This window comes from Lichenostomus cassidix, chromosome 1 (genome assembly GCF_008360975.1).
Source record: "Lichenostomus cassidix isolate B80296 chromosome 1, HeHo_3.0, whole genome shotgun sequence".
NCBI lineage: Eukaryota > Metazoa > Chordata > Aves > Passeriformes > Meliphagidae > Lichenostomus > Lichenostomus cassidix.
The window spans coordinates 112322101-112344844 of record NC_139479.1 but is presented as its reverse complement, the minus strand read 5'-3'; the positions used below and the strand labels follow the sequence as shown (position 1 = coordinate 112344844).

The 22744-nt window shown below is 42.4% G+C and overlaps 1 long non-coding RNA gene across 2 annotated transcripts in view; it reads left to right on the top strand.

Annotated features, from left to right (window-relative positions):
* LOC146445584 (uncharacterized) overlaps positions 1-21049 on the top strand; it is a 39471-nt gene extending 18422 nt beyond the window's left edge. The window contains exons 2-4 of one of the 2 annotated variants that reach the window (XR_014855477.1): positions 16069-16178; positions 18454-18507; positions 20673-21049. This is a non-coding gene — a long non-coding RNA (uncharacterized LOC146445584). The remainder of the gene's footprint in view (positions 1-16068; positions 16179-18453; positions 18508-20672) is intronic. The other variant, XR_014855476.1, reaches the window with a different exon arrangement.
* Positions 21050-22744: the final 1695 nt, after the last annotated feature.

Genomic DNA, 22744 nt, shown 5'->3' with positions numbered 1-22744 from the left:
AGGGGGTAAGAAGGTGTCTTCATCAAATTAAAGTAATTTATTGTCACATGTAACCATCTCTGCACTGTGAAATGTGTTAATGATGTAGAGTCTGTCAGCTCAGGGCCATCAACTGAAATCAGGCCCAAGCTGGCAAAGATCAACACTCTGTGCTCTCTGTTGGTTGGACAGGACATGGTGTGGAACCAAATTTTCCAATCTGTCCCAGTGCCTGCTGGAGTGTGGTGAAAGCCACTGAGGACAGAGCATCATTCTGGTTTGCTTCCTGCACGTGTTGTCCTAATTGAGATGAAAAGTTTACAGCCTGATCCCAAATCCAAGGGGATCTCTTGAGGGGTATTTGCTTTACTGGACTTTGCATGCATTTCTTGCAACTGCTTTAATCTGGGTGAGCCTGTGAGCTGCATCTGGAGGGTAGCTCAGTCCTGGCATTACAGGGTGCTGATGTCAGGGTAATCACTCAGGGTTTTATTTCAAAAGACAATTGACATGGGAGATTATACCACCCTCAGAGCCCTGCTGTACTTTTAAAAGTATAAAAGTTTTGTCCAGTGCTCTGGGGTTTTCTTGTTTTTTTTGGTTTTTTTGTTTGGGGTTTTTTTTTCCCATTGCTAGAAGATACCCTTGAAACAAAATATTATTCAAGAATACTCAAAAAGTTTAATCTGCTGTAGGTATATGTTCCATTAAAAGTCATTTATCATTTTTGGCTAGAAAACTAGGAATTTACAACCAACCTTTAGACATTTCATAAGTTCCTACATATCTTGAACTATCCTTAAACTGTCTTTACATGCAGGAAAGTAAATTGAAGCTAACAAATATCCCAGAGCCTTGTCATTTCAAAGCCTGGTCTTCCATGTCGCTTGTGATGTGCTGCCATTATTCAAGAGGCAGATTAGGCAATCATCTTAATAAAATGTGAGCAAGATAAATGCAGAAATATCAGATGCTGCTGGGGCATACTTCACTAAGCAAAGTATTTGCAGTTACTGTTAAGTAGGATGTAAGTCAATAGAGTACCTGAACAGAAGGTGCTGTATATTGTTGTTCCTAGAAAATGTGGAGTAATTGCCTTTATTATTAAAATGGATGGCTTCTTCTATATCTGAATGCTCCCTTCTCCTCTGCCTTTCTCACTCCCTGTAGTAAATGCCATCTAATTTATAGTTGTATACAAAATTACTTGGCCATCCAGGATATATTTACTGTGAAGAAGAGGTGTAAGTGATGGTAAAGGAGGAGGAAATTTGCCCTGTGGGGGATTTGTTGGGATTTTCTTTTTTCTTTTTTTTTTTTTTTTTTTTGGTCATGTACTTCTTTCTAGCTATAGCCCATAACTGAGTGGGATAGGCTGAGTGAATTTGTAAGATTTCCATTTTACTCCTCTCTGGGAAACAAGTCTGTTAAATAACTCTTCAAGACCAAATTTATTGTTCCCTTACAACTGCCAGTGACAATTGTGGGGATGTAAGGTTGTCATAAATCTGCCACCCTCAGAGGGACTGTGTCACCTGCCTTCTGGCCTGAAACTTGACATATTCAACCTAGAGCAGCTCAATGTCCACAATCTCATGGTTCCTCGTGTTCTGGTGGGATTTTGAAGCCTAATAGGGAATCTCATAGGTGCACAGTGCTCTCCAGTGAGGTGTTCTGCCACCCTGGCTTTTCTAACAAACCCTTCAAACACCTCCCAGAGCAGTGTGTGTTCTGTAGGTGTCTGGCAGTGAGTGAAGCCTCAGTTCCCTGCACCTTCCAGCCAGAAAAAGTGTCATCTGCAGCAAATCAATCTCCTCAGTGACAGCAGGCAGGCAGACAACTGCCTGCTTCATGTCTGGTTTTGTGCAGAGATGCTGTTCTGTAAAGGAGGTCTTTTCCTCCCTTCCTGTGTTTTAAGGTAGTTGAAAATGGAAGTTAAAAGGTGTGGGTGACTCTACTTTTCTGTCCATTTTCCTTAGGCATGTTTCTTCTAACTTCGATAAAATTCCTAGAAACGCAGCCTGTCAGTGTGACTTGTTAGTTGTATTTGAAAGGACAGAGACAAATCTAACCCTGGCTCACACTGACTTGAATTAACTCTTTTGTTAAGGTGTGCAAGAGTTACAAAGAAAATGTTTTGCTTTCATTTCTTTTATCTAGGAATATCTAGTGTTTTTGCTTGCTCTTTCTTTTTTTGTGCCAATAAAAAAATAGCATCTGTCCCAAAATACTGCATAATTGTCTTGCTCTAGGTGATGTTAGTTGGTTTTTGGTTTTGGTGGGGTTTTTTTTCTGTTTGTGTTTTTTGGGGGGTTTTTTGTTTGTTTCATTGGTTGGTTAGTTTTTGGTAATTTATTTGTTTTTCTTGTGTTTGCTTGGGATTTTTATTATGTCAGGTGAAACATTTCAAACACACAAATTCTTTTCTTTGCACAGTTTCAGATTTATGAAACACAAAGTTTCTTACCATAGGCTGTGCCCAAACTACAGCTGAGCAGTGGCAGATGCTGCCCCATCCTCTCTAAAAAGACAAAGAAGGCTCAGGAAAGTTCAAATTTGCTTCATGAGAGCTAAGAAAAAGAAATTCTTATACTTACTTCTTCTCTGTTTTACCTTTTCCAGCACTCTTCATACAAAAGTCGGAGTTTGTGTGCTTAGGCAAAAGACTTGTATTGAACCAGCTACTTCATTTTTTAAGGATATAGAGAGAATTTCAATTCTGGTTTTACACAGTTGCACTCAAAGAGTCTTCTTTTTAAAATGGCTTTTATTTGTTGCCAGAAATTCAGCATTGCTCAAGGCTTTAACATGAGACTAATATTTGACTGGCCCAAGGAAAAACAGTGTGCTCATTTTGACTCGTGGGGGCTGAAAGAGAGACCTCCCTTCCCTTTCTCCCTATGTCTCCATGTTTGGGGCAGGTGGATTGTTTCCTGTTCAAGAACTCAACCAGGATTCTTCTGCCAAAATTGTTGGGGGTGGGAAAGGTTATTCCCTACTTCCTGCTGTGTGTTGAATGTTGTATGGGTTCAGCTTGAAACAAGAGGTTCAGACCTCTTGTCTGAAGATAAAAGGAGAATTTTCCCATGAGGACAAAGGTGCTAGGTCAGTTGCCCAGAGCAGTTGTGCAGTCTCCAGCACCAGAGGGCTTTAACATCAAAATTATTAAAGCTCTGAACCACCTAATCTGACCCTATGGCTGACCACGGCCTCAGTGGAATATTGAACTGGAGATATCCAATCTGAATTATCCCATAAATCACTCTTTGCTAACAGAAAATAGAAGTAGATTTATGCAGTCAGCCTTGATTAAAAGGAGGAGAATAGGAATTAAGTGATGGATGTCAAATAGGAGATAAAGCTTTATTGTTTAAATTGCTTTTTCTGGCAATATTTGGACAGTTCACAAATGCAACAAGCAATTAGGACAATGTTGAAACGGAGCAAACCTTTGTGGGAAGTGTCTTCTTCAAAGGCTAAGTAAAATCTTCCTTGGTCTGTAGTCCCTTAACTAGTCAAGCTATAGGAGAGCAGTGCTAGTAACTCAGTATTAAAATTGTATAACTTAATTTAATTTAAATTATAAATCAATAAAGAGCTTTTACTACTATTTAGAAAATCTTCTGGATCTTGTGACATTAAAGGTTGCTAATGACTCTTAACTCTTGCTTATGACTCTCTCTTAAAGAGAAAAAATGCTGTGTGCAAAAGTGCATTCAATGTTCAAAACAAAATAAGGCAAAAACCTTTTATGTTACAGAGAACTATGTATTATTTTCCATGAAAGTAATCCCTTGCTCAAATGTACCCAGGCACGTGGGCTAAAGGCTGACCAGAGTATTCATCCTTGGGAGGATGGACTTTTGAATTTAGATACAAACCCTAATTTGGATTGCTGATACAGAATATGTTTTTTGGTTACATTCTAGAATAAAAAAATACACAGAAGAGAGAGGAAATGCCAAAGCCACTTCATTTGGGGCACGTATTTAATGCGGTCAATCTTTATAAGCACTTTTAATAGAATTTTTTTGTTGCCTCTCAATCTGAATTTATCTAAAAAGATTGTTTGGGAGAAATGTCTCCATCGCAATATTTTCTGCAGTGTTAAACAACAGTTGTGCTCAACAGGAGGGAGCAGCACACTTTTATTGTCTTTGTCAAATGGCAGCCTCACTCAGGCAGGAGGTTTTTAAGGGCTCCCACATAAAAAAATGTTAAATAACAGGACCAAAGAAGGCACAACTATGAGCAGGATCACAGGCTGCCTCTCTAAACACTTCCAATTTAACCCTTTAAGCAGAGCACTGAGTCTGTGTCCTGTCCTCTGCTTCTGTAAAGAAGGATTTGGGACAACCTGACTGTAAGAAACACAACCCAGAATTCAAACACACACTCTGAAAAGCACATCTAGCCCTGCTGCCCATTTGCCTTGATATTCTTGAGATAAAATAGGTGATGTTCTAAATAAAGATGGCAGAACAGAAATTGCTGTTCAGTAGGAGCAAAAGCAGTGTCATGTCTGTCTGCTGCTTAAATTTCTGCACAAATTGGATATTTTTAAGCAAATACTGCTTTTTACATTATATTTTATAAATATTTTTTCATGTGTAATTCCTGTGCTTTAGCCCCACCTGTCCCCACCCCAAAGGACAGATGATATGTAACCCTTCTGTAGCAATGCAGCAGAAGATCAGATGATCACAGAGCAGACGAGCAAAGCTCTCTTATAAACTCCAGCTGTGGCCATGTCAGCAAAACGTGTTTTAAAACACCTCATTGCTAATAGCTGCTGTCTCTAAACCTATGTGCTTCACATAAAAGTTGTGTATCATTAAATGGTTTCATGGAATCAGTCTCAGAAGGGAAGGGTGAGACAGATCAGTTTAATTTTGCTGAATTATCCTCTTGCAAAAGTTACAAAAAGGAGGGGTGGAGTGGATCAAGAGCTGCTGTGAATCTGTGCTTGCTTTGAAGTAGCTGGAGTTGCAGCACTGCAGTTATAACTCTCAAGCTAATTTTTGCTCTCAAAATCCATTTCAGTATCGTGCTTGCTCTGTTTCTGTGAGAGAATAAGACTATTTCAGTGCCCTGAGGGTGTTTTAAGCTGTCTGGTGAGCCTCAGTGGGCAGTTCTGTGGTGTGCACATCTCCTTGATCTCACACATCTCCTTGATTGTGTGTTCTCCTACGGAAACCATGTAAACTCTGAATTGATAACATCAGAGATAAGAAAAAAACCCAAAACCACACAATCCTCCCTTTTCCCTTCTTTTCCCATTTCCCTTTTCCCTTTTTTCCCCTTTTCCCTTTTCCTTTCCCTTCTTTCCCTTTTCCATTTCCCCTGTATTACCAGAGCCAGCCAAGCTCTCATTTATTTTGAGTAGGCTTCACTCTGTGACACTTAGATGTGCAAAAAACCTGAACACAATTTTAGTGTTTTTTTTTTTTCTTCTTTCTCTTCACTTGCTGGCATTCCAGGCTCAGATTTTGGCAGAGGGTGCTGCAGGAAAGCTTTCAGAGCAGGCAGGCCATCTGTAGGAATGCCTAGACAAGAACGGGCAGAGGGATTTCAGTGTGATGCTCATTTTCTCAGGACTAAATCAGCAGCTGTCTCTGCTTTTGAAGCTTGTCTGATGACTTTGAGAATCTAGATTTCTTTCCTTTTTCTACCTGTGGATGCTCTCTAAGATGTGCACATGGAAGCTGTTCTGCACCCTTAGTTTGATGGATTTGAGTCTCTGTAAATGATGGCTTCCCTTTTTAAAGGCCTGATGGTAATACAAGACTGCAAAGACACCAAGTTTCTATAAATATAGGAAACTAAACTCAAATCCTATAAAATCAGTGGTGGATCTGGTATGTGCAGATGGGAAGTGTGCATTTACACATCTTGGTTGGATGAAAACATTATTAATGTTTCCAAAAATGCTAAGAATTAACACTGATATCAAAAGGGAATATTTTTACGTGGCATGTGCAACGTGCTCACTGAACTTCAGACTGTAAACTACTTCTGAGTTTTACATGTCCCACTGACCCCACTGGCATCTCATTTTTACATTTTTAGTGGACTGTTGACTTCTTGAGTTTATTTTTTACTCTCTCTTCAGAGTGTGGTTGTCCCACTTTGTTCAGTGCCCTCTTTTCTTTTATTCCCAACATTGTAATGTTTTTTTTTTTTTAATTTTACACACACAGAGCAGCTGCTAATTTTAATACTTCTGATATGTTTGCCATCTTGTAGCAGTAATTTGTTCTGTAGGGGTGGAAACTGTGCTGGAGAAAGCCCTGCCATGCTGACACCATTTGGTTTCACTCCTGCAGATCTGTGTGATGGAAGGACACACAGCCTGCTCGGGCTGGAGGAGTGCCAGGAGAAGAACATCCTTTCCCCATACCTCTTAGCAGAGGGAATAGTCAGTCAGATAACAGCCCTGCTTCAAACACTTGGGTTTTTGTTTGAGATGGGATTTGTTTTGCATAATCACCGACATTATTTGAAATCTACCAAAGGCATCAAATTTTATCAGCTCTTAGCTTTAAGGTTGGTACTTTTACACTGCATTTATGAACTTGAAAACAGCCTGGCTCTGGTTTTGACTCCTGGCCCCTTGCTTTGTCTTGTGTTTACAGACAGAGGTTAAGATCTTTGGTCCGTAAAGCCTTCCCAAGTGAAATAAGCTAACTGCATCCCTGTAAAAGCTTAAAAATTCACTTGGCAGAGCATTTTCTGTCCAGGTCATTTGGAGGAGAGACTGTTTAGGATGTAGTGCCACCCAGCCTGGGATTTCTTTGGGGTCCTAGGCATGCTGTACAGAGCTTGCCTTTGAACCACAGATGTTTGGTATGTGGCCTGTGCTACAGCAGGTCAGAGCCAGAGGGATTTCTGAGTCTTCTGCTGCTGAGAATTCATGGCACAATCCCTGCTTTTTGAGCAGGTGGGATTTACAGTTGTGTCGAGGTGGGGAAGGTGGGAGATGAGTCTGGAAGAGCATGGTGCACCCAGGGTGAGATAAAAGGGAATTTGTCAGTGTGGCTGAGTGCTTCCCTTTCCAGTGTTACCTGTGAGTTCTTCCCTTCTGAGCAGCATCAGCCCCTCACTGGAACAGAAAGTGCCATATCCAGATTGATTCTCAATATATAATTCGCTGCTTCTCAGTTAATTAAGTGTTGTTAATAAATCAATAACCTCCTTGGATCTTAATGTGATTTAAGTCACACGAGCTGAACAGGTTTTTTTTTTTCCTTGCAGCACTTGCTTTCATCTTGATCGCTGCATTTTTAGAGTGGTGTGACTCCGAGTTGCTCAGTGCTTTTTGAGGGTTCTGTTTACATTTTTACACAGAGAACATCCTCAAAACAGTCAGAGAATGCTAGATTTTGAAATATAGACCAGACTACTGAGATTTTAGTGATAGGAATACTTGCACAGAACAGGAACAGTAAATGTCTGCAAAAAAATCCACATATGTCCTCACGTGAGGAGATCTTTCAATTCAATTTCCTAAACTCATAGAATATGCTGAGCTGGGAGAGATCCACAAGGTTTTTCAAATTCCAGCTCTTGCCCTTGCACTGACCTGTTTTCTTGATTTTAAAATGCATTTTAGAATGAGCCAATTTACTCATAAAAATGTCTTCAGCCTCTCACTGGGGAATTTAGAAATGTTGAGTTTGCTGTGAGGTTTTTTGTGCTATTTTTAACTATTTCCTCTAGATTTTGTGTGCCATTGTTTCTATTGGTTATGGCTTTCAAAAGAGCTAGGCTTTTGCTACAGTCTGACACTGCTGATGTAAACTAAAATTATGGCACCATTCAGTTAATGGCTGTAATTTTGTTTTAGGCTGGAATTTATATCACAGAGTCTTTGCAGGTTGCAGGAGGAGTGTTTTTCTTTCCTGAGATGTTTTCATATAGATACTTGTACTCAAAACAGTTCTCCAGTAAATCAGAATCAACCTAACATTCGGAGTGATGTGTTTAGGCATTCACAGCCATTATGAATTAGCACAATAAATATATTCCCAAGTGAAGAATAGGGTAACTTCCTATTGATCAAAGTAATTTTTCTGATTTTTTCATCTGAGATGAGGGACTGCCATAAATGTCACCCACTGAGAGTAATATGAAGTTCTCCTTCTATGCTTTCCTGAAAATAAAGATTTACTGGATTTGTAATGGTGTTTTTCTTAAGGATTTGAAAATCACACCAGGCTGCAAAAAATGGTGAGCCTCTGATTTTCAAGCCTTGAAGGCTGAAAACATTTTCACACTGAACCTGAGAGTCCTACATACCTGCATGGTCTGTAAATGAGGAGAAATAAAATACTGAATTTCGCGAGTCTTTCACTGCCCACCTGAGCTGGAAATGCTCTGTTCAGTGTAGATATCTGTGCCAGCCTGTTTAGCCTCAGGGTCAAGCACACTGTTTCAAAAAGGACACAGGGCTTGCAATCAATACCTTGTGGCCAGCTGGCTGACCTGCTCTGCTCCCTGGGCTTGATCTCTCTCTTTTCCATTCGTGTTGCTAAGAAAATTCCCAATGACTTGGACTTTTGAAATCAACCCCCTGATGTGGAGCTCTTTCTCATTCTTGTGCAGAATTTAGCTGGAAGAGATGGGGGTACTGAGCCACTTAAAAATTTGAAAAGTGTTTTTGTGGGGGTTTGTTTGGGTGGGGTTTTTTACCTGTTTTTTTATTCCAACAACCATGGGTAAAAGCAGGAATTTTTAGATTCAAATCAAAAGGGGATTGACTTCCCTTCTGAGAGTGGGATACAAGATACCTGCTCTGAATGCACAAAGAATCATCCCTGGTCATAGCAGAGGCAAAACTGCAGCACAGGCCACTACTGTGAGGTTAGGAGGCTTCATGGAAGCTCTTCTGAATCATCCCTGGGCAAACCATCCATCCTGGTGTGGTGGTTCACAAATCTGTATGTTGGTTATGCAGTGATGGCAGGAATGATACAATAAAAGAATTCTTTTCTATATTAATCAGTCATAATTCAGTCTAAGTAATGGTAAGAGAAATGCTTTACGACTGTGAAATTGTTTGTTCAGTAACTGTTTAACCATGTGAGAAGATGTCTTGGGCAGTATTTATATTTCTTTCTATATCTTGAGGTGCTCCTTTAAAATCCCTCTGAACTTTTTCTTTTAGGAAAATATTTTAGAATAAAATTTCTTGATGCTTGTGTTAATTAAATCACTGGCCAGTGGTTCTGCATGACAATGAAGCCAAAGTCCTTACATCATGATTTTCAAATGCCAGCGCTTGCTGCTGTGGCTTGTAGAGACAAACAATTTCTTGATACACAAAAATCCTTCTGGGATGCAGTGAACTTTGCTGTTGCAAATTGAAAAGGGTTTAGATTTGCATGGAAAGATGTTTATAAGATATTTATAAGTGTTTGGAGACCAATGGTGCACAAGGCCCCCTGTGCTAAGGTAACTTAAACTGGACCGAATTGTTTCATTACCTTATCTAGTGGTCAGAATGAGCCACTGTACATTCAGATCTCTTTGGGCAGCTGCTCTTTCCTCCTCCACACATTCTGCTTGGAAGGATTTTCATGAAGGATTAGTCCAAATCCTTCCCTTTCCCCACACATTCTCTCAGGCTGCCAACAAGCAGCACACTGCCAAACGAGCTCGCTGCAGAGGAAAGCATAGGGACAGCCCTGTGGAAATGGGGAATAATCTGAAGGCCACAGCTTCAACAACAGCACTGACACCATCCACTGCTAGGAAGGAGCTGTTTTCACCAGGGGGAGATCAGCCTTGGCTCCAGTGCTGGGAATAAATGGAATTCTCTGAGCACTGACCAGGGTCTGAGCATGCAGATGTCTTGCTTTGCTGCTGAACTCAGCAAAATGCCTGCCTGAGGGTCACAAATCTGCAAGCTTACTGCATTACACACTGAAGGAATTAGAAAAATTTCTAGTTCTTTTAAAATTGCAGCCCTTTCTACTTAACAACGTTTCAGAAAAATGTCCTCAGAATAGTCAACTAGAGATAGAACCCAGGGGATCATGGTAAATGCAGGAGTTAGAAAATTGAAATAGCTGTCCAAAGTACTGTCTTGGTTTGAAAACAAACCAGTGGGAGATCACAAGTCAAGATTGAAATTAAAAATAAGTGAAATAATACAAGGAAAAGCACTGACAAAGTCAGATACAACCTAACACCCTGTTAGGGTGGTAGTAGCAGTCCGACTGAAGTAGTTCAGTTGAAGCGGTGATTCTGTGAAGGTCTAGTCTCTAGCTGAAGATCCAGTGGTAGCTCTGGTCCTCTCAGGGAACCCAGTAGACAGGGCTAGCTCAGGCAGTTCTAAGGTTAGGTTATATTTACGTGGGAACACTTGGCTCCTCCCTCCTGGGCAGAGCATCTCACAATGGGATGAGATAAGTCTATGAGTCACACGGTGGGTTTTTGATGGCTCATTGCCTGTCATGCGGGGTGGGTCGTTAGCAAGTGATAATAGCTAACGGATGGCTTATTGCCTGTCATCCGGAGTGGGTGATAGCAGCTAATGGCCCACAGCTGGTGGTAATAGAATATTTAATTACATTAATATTGCAACTTAGGACATTATCTATTCTTTATTTTATTACTATTTACATAGTTTTTACTTAAGATAAGGTCTTTTTGTGGTACACAACAGGTTTTTTTATCTGCCTTTATTACCCACTAAGTATAACTAGGTTCTTGGGCAAAAATTACTTTACGGATGGGTTTGCTTTTGCTTGAGGTGGGACTAATTTAAACAGTTTCTTAAAAAAAACTTTTTACGTGTATTACAGGGACTTTATCTCTATCTACTGTGTGCAAAGGTTTGGACTCGGCAGGACCGGCTCGATTGATAGAATTCCTTGTGTTAATCATTTAGGTGGCTTTTGCTAAGTTTAGTTTTTAATTTTTGAAGGTTCCCCCGCCAAGTGCCTTCAAAGTTGTCTTAAGTAGTCTGTTGCACCGTTCAACTTTCCCGGCAGCTGGTGCATGATAGGGGATGTGGTATATTTATTTAATTTCGTGTTCTCTAGCCCAGGTGCTTATGAGGCCATTCTTGAAATGGGTTTCATTGTTAGACTCGATTTTTTCAGGGGTACCATGTCTCCACAGGACTTGCTTTTCTAGACTCAAGATGGTGTTCCGGGCAGTAGCATGAGGCACAGGGTAGGTTTCTAACTATTCCGTGGTTGCTTCTACTATGGTCAACACGTAGCGCTTTCTTTGGCGGGTTTGGGGAAGTGTGATGTAGTCAACTTGCTATACTTCCCCATACCTGTACTTTGATCATCGTTTACCATACCACAGAGGTTTCACCCGCTTGGCTTGTTTGATTGCAGCGCAAGTCTCACAGCTGTGGATGACTTGTGAGATGTTGTCTATGGTCAAGTCCACCCCTCGGTCACGAGCCCACCTGTATGTCGCATCTCTCCCTTGATGACCAGAGGCATCATGGGCCCAACGAGCTAGAAATAATTCTCCTTTGTGCTGCCAGTCTAGATCTACTTGTGACACTTTCACCTTGGCAGCTCGGTCTACTTGCTCGTTGTTACGATGCTCTTCATTAGCCCGACTCTTGGGTACATGTGCATCTACGTGTCGAACTTTCACGGTCAGCTTTTCTGCCCGGGCGGCGATGTCCTGCCAAATCTCAGCGGCCCAGATGGGTTTTCCTCTGCGCTGCCAGTTAGCCTTTCTCCAGCGATCTAACCATCCCCACAGTGCATTGGCTACCATCCAGGAGTCGGTGTAGAGATAGAGCCTTGGCCATTTCTCTCGTTCAGCAATATCCAAAGCCAGCTGGATGGCTTTGAGCTCTGCAACCTGACTCGATCCACCTTGTCCCTCGGTAGCCTGTACAGCTTGTCGTGTGGGGCTCCATACTGCAGCTTTCCATTTCCGATCTGCGCCTACAATTCGGCAGGACCCATCGGTGAAGAGGGCATAGCGTCTTTCACTCTCCGGCAGCTCGTTATACGGGGGTGCTTCCTCGGCACGTGCTACTTTCTCCTCTTCTTCTTCTGAAGATAATTTAAAAGTCTCACCTTCAGGCCAGTTTGTTATGATTTCCAGAATCCCAGGGCGATTTGGGTTTCCAATACGGGCGCGCTGTGTGATGAGGGCAATCCATTTGCTCCACGTAGCATCAGTGGCATGGTGGGTAGAGGGAACCCTTCCCTTGAACATCCACCCCAGTACTGGCAGTCGGGGTGCAAGGAGAAGTTGTGCTTCTGTGCCGATCACCTCTGAGGCGGCTTGGACTCCTTCGTAAGCTGCCAAGATTTCTTTCTCGGTGGGAGTGTAGTTGACTTCAGACCCTCTGTAACTTCGACTCCAGAATCCCAGTGGTCGACCTCGGGTCTCGCCAGGCACCTTCTGCCAAAGGCTCCAGGACAGACCATGGCCCCCGGCTGCAGAGTAAAGCACATTCTTTACCTCTGGTCCTGTCCTGACTGGGCCAAGGGCTACCGCATGAGCGATCTCCTGTTTGATCTGGGTGAAGGCTTGCTGCTGTTCAGGGCCCCAGTGGAAATCGTTCTTCTTGCGGGTTATGAGGTAGAGAGGACTCACGAGCTGGCTATACTCAGGGATGTGCATTCTCCAAAAGCCTATGGCGCCTAGGAAGGCTTGCGTCTCCTTCTTGTTGGTTGGTGGAGACATCGCGATGATCTTATTGATGACCTCAGAAGGAATCTGACGCCGTCCATCTTGCCACTTTACTCCCAGGAACTGGATCTCTCGGGCAGGTCCCTTGACTTTACTCTTTTTGATGGCAAAACCGGCTTCCAGGAGAATTCTGATGATTTTCTCTCCTTTCCCAAATACTTCCGTTGCTGTGTCCCCCCACACAATGATGTCATCAATATACTGCAGATGTTCTGGAGCCTCACCCCTTTCCAGTGCAGCCTGGATCAGTCCATGGCAGATGGTGGGACTGTGCTTCCACCCCTGGGGCAGTCGGTTCCACGTGTACTGCACACCTCTCCAGGTGAAAGCAATCTGAGGCCTGCACTCTGCTGCCAGAGGAATGGAGAAAAAGGCATTGGCAATATCAATGGTCGCATACCACTTTGCTGCCTTGGATTCCAGCTCATACTGAAGTTCCAACATGTCCGGTACAGCAGCACTCAGTGGTGGTGTGACTTCATTCAGGCCACGGTAATCCACCGACAGTCTCCATTCTTCACTGGACTTACGCACCGGCCATATAGGGCTGTTAAAGGGTGAGTGAGCCTTGCTGACCACCCCTTGGCTCTCCAGATCCCGAATCATTTTATGGATGGGGGCCACAGAGTCTCTGTCAGTGCGGTATTGCCGACGGTGCACTGTTGCTGTAGCAATTGGTACCTGCTGTTCTTCAATTCTCAGTAGTCCTACAGCAGACGGGTTATCTGAGAGACCAGGCAGGCTATTCAGTTGTCTTATGTCTTCCGTCTCTACGGCTGCTATCCCAAAAGCCCAGCGATGTCCCTTCGGGTCTTTGAAATATCCACTCCTGAGATAATCTATGCCGAGGATGCATGGGGCGTCTGGACCAGTCACAATGGGGTGTTTCTGCCACTCATTCCCAGTTAAACTCACTTCAGCTTCCAGTACAGTCAGCTGCTGGGATCCTCCTGTCACCCCAGAAATAGAAATGGATTCAGTCCCCACATACCTGGATGGCATCAGGGTGCACTGAGCGCCGGTATCAACCAAAGCCGTGTATCTTTGTGGGTCAGATGTGCCAGGCCATCGGATCCACACAGTCCAATAGATCCGATTATCCCTTTCCTCTACCTGGCTAGAGGCAGGGCTCCTCTAATCCTGTTTTTGGTGGACGATGTTCTTCTCCTGTAAATGTGTTCCTGAGGTCCCTTCAAGAGGATCAGTCATATTATCACTTCCATTCTGTCGGGGGTTCTGTCCACAAGAGACTGGGGCAGTGTTGTACCTAGCTGAGCTTCTTGAGGTGGATGTTTCTGTTTTCAATTCACGTACCCGGGCTGCTAAGGTGGAGGTGGGTTTCCTATCCCACTTCCTCATGTCTTCCCCGTGCTCTTGAAGGAAAAACCAGAGGTCACGTCGTGGAGTTTGTTTTCTTTCCCTGACTGGAGTACGTCTGCTCCTGATGGCAGAGACTCGGGTTGGTTTCGGTGTGACATGGAAAAATCCTTCTTTGAACTCTTTCCTTAGTTTCTGGAGGCTCTCTTCAATCAAACTCCGGACTTGCTCGGCCAGGTTTGTTTCTACCGATGAGACCTGGGTGCGTAGTGGAGCGGTGACAGTGTCCTCATAAATTCTCAGTTTGTTTGTTAACACGCCCACCTGGTCTTCGCCTTCCCTCCACTGCAGTGTTGCCAGGTAACGAGAGTATATCTCTGGTCCGAGCCGTGCGAATCTTAGCCACATTTGTGAAGTGCACCGGACATTATCTGGGCTCTTGGGGAATCTCTCGTTGTCTGAGAAAATGATCTCTAGCACGGCCAATTCCCTCAGGCATCTGATACCTTGTTCTATTGTGTTCCATTTCCTTTGGTGCATCTGGAGGTCTTCTTTGCACAGGTATCTGTCCCGTACACTCAGCAGCAATCGCCGCCAGAGGCTGAGAGTTTCCTGGGTTTTCCCAATTCCCTGGTCAATGACCACATCCTGAGACAGGGATCCCAGTTGTCTGGCCTCACTTCCATCCAGAATAGTGTCATTAGCTGCGGCGTCCCAGATACGGAGCAGCCAGGTCAAGATGGACTCATTCGCCTGCCGGGTGAATTCCCTCCGTAGATCCCGCAGCTCCCCCAGGGATAGAGAGCGAGTGATGATCTCCGGCTCTGTCTCTTCTGCTGGGTGAGATGGTCCTGCCGCATCCTCATCAGTCGCTGTGCGGACTGATTTGCTCTTGGATTTCTTTTTCTGGACGGGGGCAACCGCTACTGGCTTTGGCTGTTCTGATTCGGCAATGGTCTGTGTTGAGACATTGACTGCTCCTTTGGTTCTTTTCCTCTTGCCTGCTGACTTGTTTCTTTTTTCCTCCTCTTTGAGAAGACGCTGTACAACACTAGGTATTGTTCTGTTTCTCAGCATGAGGTACACTGTGCTGGTCGCAGAGAAGAAAGAAAACAGAACTAACAGGAAGATTATGCCATCCTTAGCATCCAGAGAGAATTCAATGTTGTCAAAGATGGCTGTGCCTGGCCTGAAATGCTGGAAGAAACCACTCTCTCCTCCTAGCCCCAGAGGGTGGGTGCGATTGCTGAGGAGGTCCCAGACGAAGCAGCTCAGGTTAGGCCAGGCAGACAAAGTCGAGTATATATTCCGAATGGTATTCATCGCCTCACACGTTACCATGCAATAGGCATAATAAACCAATACAGCAATTCTCATGCCATTCCCTGGTCGCAACAGGAGCAATGCAACGGGTAGATAGTTTCCCATTTGAGGGAAAATATAAAGGGTAAGATACATTACCCACATAGACAGGCTGATCATCATGGTGATATGATTTTCTGAGTTTCCCCAGGTCGAGCCCCACGTTGGGCGCCAAAATATGTCTTGGTTTGAAAACAAACCAGTGGGAGATCACAAGTCAAGATTGAAATTAAAAATAAGTGAAATAATACAAGGAAAAAGCACTGACAAAGTCAGATACAACCTAACACCCTGTTAGGGTGGTAGTAGCAGTCCAACTGAAGTAGTCCAGTTGAAGCGGTGATCCTCTGAAGGTCTAGTCTCCAGCTGAAGATCCAGTAGTAGCTCTGGTCCTCCGGGAACCCAGTAGACAGGGCTACCTCAGGCAGTTCCAAGGCCAGGTTATATCCACGTGGGAACACCTGGCTCCTCCCTCCTGGGCAGAGCATCCCACAATGGGATGAGATAAGTCCATGAGTCACACGGTGGGTCTCTGATGGCCCATTGCCTGTCATGCGGGGTGGGTCGTTAGCAAGTGATAATAGCTAACGGATGGCCCATTGCCTGTCATCCGGAGTGGGTGATAGCAGCTAATGGCCCACAGCTGGTGGTAATAGAATACTTAACTACATCAATATTGCAACCTAGGACAAGTACTTATAGGCATATTCACTTTTTTTGTTTTTTAAGGTGGGAAATAAATACCTGGCTTGTGGCAATCCCAGTTTTAGAAAGCCACGCATTCTGCAGGGTGTACCAGGCTGCTTAGATCAAAATCAATCTCTTTGTCCTCAAACTTGGTGAGTTTCAGATTTTTTGCCCCTTTCTCTTCTTCAACTGACGTGGTAATTTAGAGACACACAGAAAGTGATGAAAATGGGATTCATTACAGATGAGTGTTACCTGAGGTTTTGTTTATTTTGTTTTTTTTTTAGTTTGTTTTGTTTTGTTTTGTTTTGTTTTTGGCATCTTTGTCAGTCTGTTTCCCTTTGTTTCGTTTTTCAGTTAGAACAAAGATACCCCAGCTGTGACTTTTGCATAACTTCAAACACATCTTTCCCATGACTGCATCAATATAAAGTATTGCACATTTGTATCTATGCCTCTGTTTTTTAAATTAAAACTTGATAAGACAGAAATAGAATTTCCAAGGTTTTCTCCAGCTATTAAACTTGTTTAAAAGTTAGGTAACTGTAGCTCTGGGAAACCCTATTACAAGTACTATCTGCAAGGTCAATTTACTGGGAACTGTCCAAGGCTGAATGGTCATTGTTTTGCAAAGGATCTATTAATATTTCTGTTCTCTTCTTATGTTGATAAAAAATGGTAGAAAAAGCCCCAGCTTGCAATGCCTTTTTTTTAATAATGGATGGAGAGTGAGCAAGCAGTGCTGAAGTCTAACTCATCAACTGGTAGGTATTCAATGAACACCTTCTAGCTAAATTTATCTGGGTTTGCTCCACAAACTCCTAATTTTTTCGTAAAGGGAATATTTTAGTGCCTAAGATTTTTTTTTTTTTTTTTCAGATCCATCTTCAACTATACCTGTTGGGATTTCTCACCACCTTCCCTGTAGTTTGTGTAATGCCTCTATTTTACTTTGGAGTTTCAGTATTAAATGGACTTGTCTCTGAATTGACCAGCTTAAAAATTATAAAGGGATTAATGCTTTAGCAAAGATTGTACAAGGAATGAAACCCAAATAAATTTAGAGCTTAGTGTTCCTTTAGCCATGATTTCAAATGGAAGGCAAGGTACTAAATAGAAGTGAAAATCATGAGACTGCTCCTAAGTTTTGTACTTGAAGAAACTCAGTTCTTTGGGGTGTGGGGAGTGGAAAAATGGTGTCAAAAGGGAAAAGAAGAAAACCTCTAATGTGCCAGTGATGGCGGGAACATGTACTCAGCAGCTCAAAAAAGAGACAGCTTTAGTTGTCAAATTGCTTTTCAATACAAAGTTCAGACATTGGAGATATTTGATAAAAATGGGGAAAACCTAGTTTTAAAAGAGAAAATGGAGAAGTCCAATTTGGCTGGCAGTGAGAGTTACATGGAGCTCAGTGCTCTGACCTTTTCTGTTTCCAGCCATCAAAAATGACCTAGATGTGGGAAGTAAACTAATTGAATTTGCTGATGCCACAAAACCAAAAATTGAGGTCACTTCTGAACAGCAGGTAAAATTCAGAGCTGATTTGGATCTGTTGTTTAAGGGGCCTCAAAGAAAGCAAATGAAGAAATTGCATGTCTACAAGTGGAATGCAATACGCATTTGGCTTCAGAATAAATTCATGGGTTGGAATTAATGGGATTGAACTCGAGTGGGAGAAAATTGAAAATGACTTTGAGGTAATAGCTCATGCACGGTGCTGTCAGGCTGAGTCACAGGGTGGTGCTGCACCTTCGAATGTCAAAGGGAAGATGCCTTAGCATCTTTAGCATTTAAATAAGAGCCTCGGGAGAATGAGTGAAGCTTCAGCAGTGCAATGGTGAGCACAGTGCCGTGGATAACCTTTGCTTCTTTGTCTGCTGAGAAGAGTCTATGTTGCTGTTAGTTGGGTGTCTAAGAACCTAAAGAATAAGCAGCCCAGAAATTCCTGGGGGAAAAAAAACCTCCTGAGGTTGGTTGGTTTGGAGATTTTTTTTTTTTTTTTAAGTAATGTGCTATGACTCATAAATTTCAGAAAACGTCCTGGGTTGCTCATCACTGTGCTTTGCTTTCTGGGTGCCCCATCAACACAATCACCTTTGCCACTGAATTAATTGTCATGTTAAAAGTGTTTTGCCCCTACTGCTTCAATTAGAAAGATATAGCAGAATATCGTTGTTCTAGGAAGTAGAAGTTGTCTGTAAGTGCTACTGTAATTTTGGTGGTTTGTTCTAGGGTTAGAAATTCCTCAAGACAATCTATTAAATAAACATTTATTTCTTATTTTCCTTTCTGTTTGCTTGTCCAGTGATACTTATTTAAATGGCTGCATGATCACAGCAGATACAAACTGCCCCTTTAACTTTGATGTTCTCAGGGAAAATGACAGATTAAATCTCCCTTTTTTCCTGTTTCTTTGCACATTTCTAGGTTTTCTTGTGAACAGGAGTGGCTGGATGGCTGGAACTTCAGGCACTGCTGCAGGTGAGGTTCACCAGTGTATTGTCAATTGTGGCAATTTCTTTTCCCATCTCTGAGATAACCATGAGATAGACAAATGAAATTTTGTCACAAGTGCAGCAGATTGCTCATCACTGGAAAGCTGTCAAATGCTGTTTTGTGGCTCCTCAGCCTGATTTGTTCCATTTGATGAGCTCCTGCTGTTTTGCTGGAGTTTGTGGTGCCATCACGACCTTTGGTTTTGATGTGTGAAAATAATTCTGTTCCAGTCCTTGTGCTCACCCTGCCTGCTCTGTGCAGTGCTCTCCCCACCTCTGCTGGTCACACCTGCAGCTTCATCTCACAAAACACTTCTTGTTTTGGTGCCCAGATCACATGGTAGTGGAAATACTAACGAATACTCCCTCTCCATCTCTCTTTGTGATGATCAGCTCTTCTCAATAGTCTGGTACTTCAGCCTGCAGTGTTTTTAGCTGTTTTTCTGGGGCAGACTTACATCCATGGTTAGGCTTTCCCAGTGTTCCAAGGGCTCTGCAAGGACTGACACATAGTTGCTGATTGTCCTTTGCCGTTGTGTTGGAGAGGAGGAGGATGAAGGTAAAATTCAAATATCACTGAGTTCTAAGAAAGGAGGGAACTGATATCCATCATAACCTCTAATATCTGCCAGCAATGCACTTTGTAAGCTGTCAGGTACTTTATCAAAGATTATATGGTGGTGTGAAAGTTACTTGTAAATTTTCAGCATTGTTTTTTTTTTCCTACGCAGCGCTTCAGAAGCAAATCTTTCAATTGGAGCTTTTAGCAGCAGAAACATCACAAGCTGTACATCATGTTCCTCACACACCCAAATTCCTTTCATCTGAGCAGTTCAGGTTCAGATTTTTTTATGCAACGTTCAGCTCTCATCACAGTGAATAGAATCAAATGTTTGCGTTGCTGATGAACAACTCAGGCATGTCTGTTTTGAAGCAAATTCTGCAAGATCAAAGACATGAGGAACAAGTAATAGGCTCTTAAACTATGGTAATTCATTAACCCTTTGGGATGTGGCAGGTCTGTCAGTAATTACCTGTGCCAAGCACAAATAATTGGAGCTGCTGCTCTGAAGTCTCATAGTTGAACCTTGGTTCCAGTCGGTGGCTCAAGGTCTCCTCTTTAATATGCATCAGAATAATACATTAGATTTCAGAAGCCTTTGCAGAATATCCTTCCCAGCTCCTAATTGCTTGTTTTATTTTAACCTCACCTATGGAAAGGGCTTCATCCCTATTTCCTGAAACTGTCTTATGCTTCATCACTGTTTATATGATAGTTTTAGCCTTTAATTGAATTCTAAATGCCAGTGGCTCCCTGTGACCTGATCTCCAATAGTGACCTGATCTTTAAAGTGCAATCCAGTCTCGCAGAAGTGAGGGAAAACTCTAATTTACAAAACAGACAAGTCTTTTTTTTTCAGCTGGGAGAATGGAACTCAGTTATGTAGAGGAGGTAATTAAACTCTGAGCATGTCAGAGAAAAGCTTGGAGTTTAATTTTTGTCTGGTCTTTAGCAAAAGTGTTTCTTTATGTGATGATTATTTGCTGTTTCCCCTCCATCTCCAGGTAATTCTATTTAGAGAAGCAAATCCAGAGGCTGACTGGCTTTCCATCTCTGTAGTAAACAGTATATAATCTAATCCAATTCTGTGTGTGCAGCTTGATAAGAGCAGTTCACCATCTCTCTCTGATAAATGATTTGTAAACTTTTAACTGTCCAGTAATATTTTATTAATTTTTCCTTTGGACATGTGTCATGTTTATCCATAACAAGGGAATGATAAGAGGGAAGGCCCATCTTCCCAAGCCTGTCCCTACTTCTCCATGTTCATTTGCAGTATTGGATGAGGGAAACCTTCCCTTGGAGAAATGAGGAAGAGTTGCAGCAGGGAATGTGAAGTGCCACATATCAAATGGAAACATCTCACTCTTTTAAAACTCCAAAAATTAAAATCTACCGATGAGATGGAAAACGGGATGGAAAACAGTGTGCTAGTTGCCATTGAGGGATTAAAGGTTTGAGAATTCCTCCTACTGAATCAGTACATGGCCTAGCCATTTGATGATGTAACCATCAAGCTAAATCTACTTTATTCTGCAATGGGCTCTGAATGAAATTATTTCACACATTCCTTTCCTCCGTTATTTCAGTGAGTGCATTGTGTTGGCATAGCTGACTGGACCAAGAGTGAGATGGGTAATGCATCCAGCTTCCCCCTGCACAGCCCCTACCCTGCCCCAGGGCACAAGGAATAAATGGATTTTCTGTTTATCTTCTTCAAGATGGCTTGTTAGTTTGAAATGGACTGCTGGGACAGCAAAGTGTGAGGATGCAATAAAACTTCCACGCAGAAGTGTATTAACTTCTCCAGGAATCTAAGAGCTGCCCTTTTTTTTTTTTTTTTTTTTTTTTCTCCTTTTTTTCATTAAAAGCCCTGGATTTGCCCACTTTGCTTTCTTGGGTTGCTGACACTGCTGTGTTTACTTTGTTCATTAAGTACAAGGGGAAGCTCAGCTGGTGCTTGTTACTATCATTAAATAGTGTAGCTATCCCCATCTATCCCTCCTCTTCTGAGACTGATCCACCAAGCAGGAGTCGGTGATCGTTTCCATCTTGCAGGTAATTATGCCTAAAGTACCATCACATCTGAGTTTCTGTAGCCCTTTGTCTGGATTGTTATCCTTTTTTCTCACCGTGAAGTGTGCCATGCCCAGGGGTGTGACATTTACAGCTTGAAAGCAAATTAATGCTTCAGCTGCATGTTGAGATTAATGTACTTCTTGCATTATGAACTGCTTTTTAATTCCCCTTGGAACAGCTGCAAATGCAGTTTTGCACAAATGCACTTGGTTTTGCTCTAGAGCCAGTAAGAGTAATTTAATGACAAATGTTCTTGGGCTACTGTTGAGGAATGCTGCTTGCAAAGAAGACTTTGAAGTACTAATGAAAAAAAAAAAGATGAGAGATGTTAGTTTAAAGGAGTAGATTGTGAGTGTGTGTATGTAAGCATTAATTCAGATTCAGTTCTGGGTATAAATGTATTCCTTGTTAACCTTATGAGAGCTGCAGCAATTCCCTTTAAAATACACCAGCATTACGAGGCGAAAGATGCATGCTGCTCAATATTTATTTCTGGGAGAAGGCTTCCCATGAAAGTGGGAATTCTCAGGACCCTATCCTACACCTGCACATAAGTAGGGACCCCTGGAGACTGAAAAAGTGCTGTATCTGAAGTCCAAAATTCATCCTAGGGTTTGGGATTTTCTTATGACTTGGAAAGCTCTGAATCCCGAGGTTCTAGACTGATAAAAGCTGCCTTTTGTCTACAAGAAGGATCCAAATAGAAATCAGGGATTGATCTACACAAAGTTGCTACACTCTGTTAATAACCTGAAAGAGGCTCTGCAGAGGCAGAAACTGCTGTCAAACCTGAAAATGTCTGACAAAGCTGGGAAAGCACACATTTAAATTTTGGTTGGTGACCCAAAATCACCTGCTGGGCTTTGTTCTTCCCTGGGATTACGGGAAGCTGCTGTTTAATTAGGAAGCAGACCACAGAGGGCATCATAAATTAAGCTAATACGTTCCAGCAATGGTTTAAATCTCATGGAGTTTGAGGTTCTGCAGACCTTGCAGACTGTTTTTCAGATCTGAGGGTTCATTAAAGTTGACTTTAAGCTCTTGTTGTTTTTTTCTGTTGGCTTGTTTGTTTGCTGTTGGTTTTGTTGTTTGTATTCTTTTGGGGTTGTTTTGTTTTTCCCTGTAATTTTTCCTTGGAATTAAAGAGGAATGAGGATGGATTTATGTGCAGAAGGTGACAAGGCATGAGTGACTTTCTCTGCATAAGAGAGATGCTGCTCCAAATGAACCTTGGAAAAATTGTTGGGAACTCAATTTCTAGGCTGAAAATCAATGTGCAGGTGCCACCTCTACCCCCAGCACATCCTGCCTACCCTGCCCTCATGGTGCTGTGCCTCTCTGTGAGAACACTTTGGGAAAATCTCAATTTCTGTCTTACCTTTGATTCCTAAAATAAGCTCCATTTCTTGTTTTGCTGCATGACCAGGAAGAAATCTTTTATTAATGGCTTTTTTTTCCTCTTCTTTTTCTTTTTTTTTTTAATGTGCTTGTGTAAAATCATGAAAGTCATAAGACAGGATGCAGGTATTGGAGTTAGGTATAAATTCATTTTTTTCATGTATTTTACTCCTGCACAAAAATA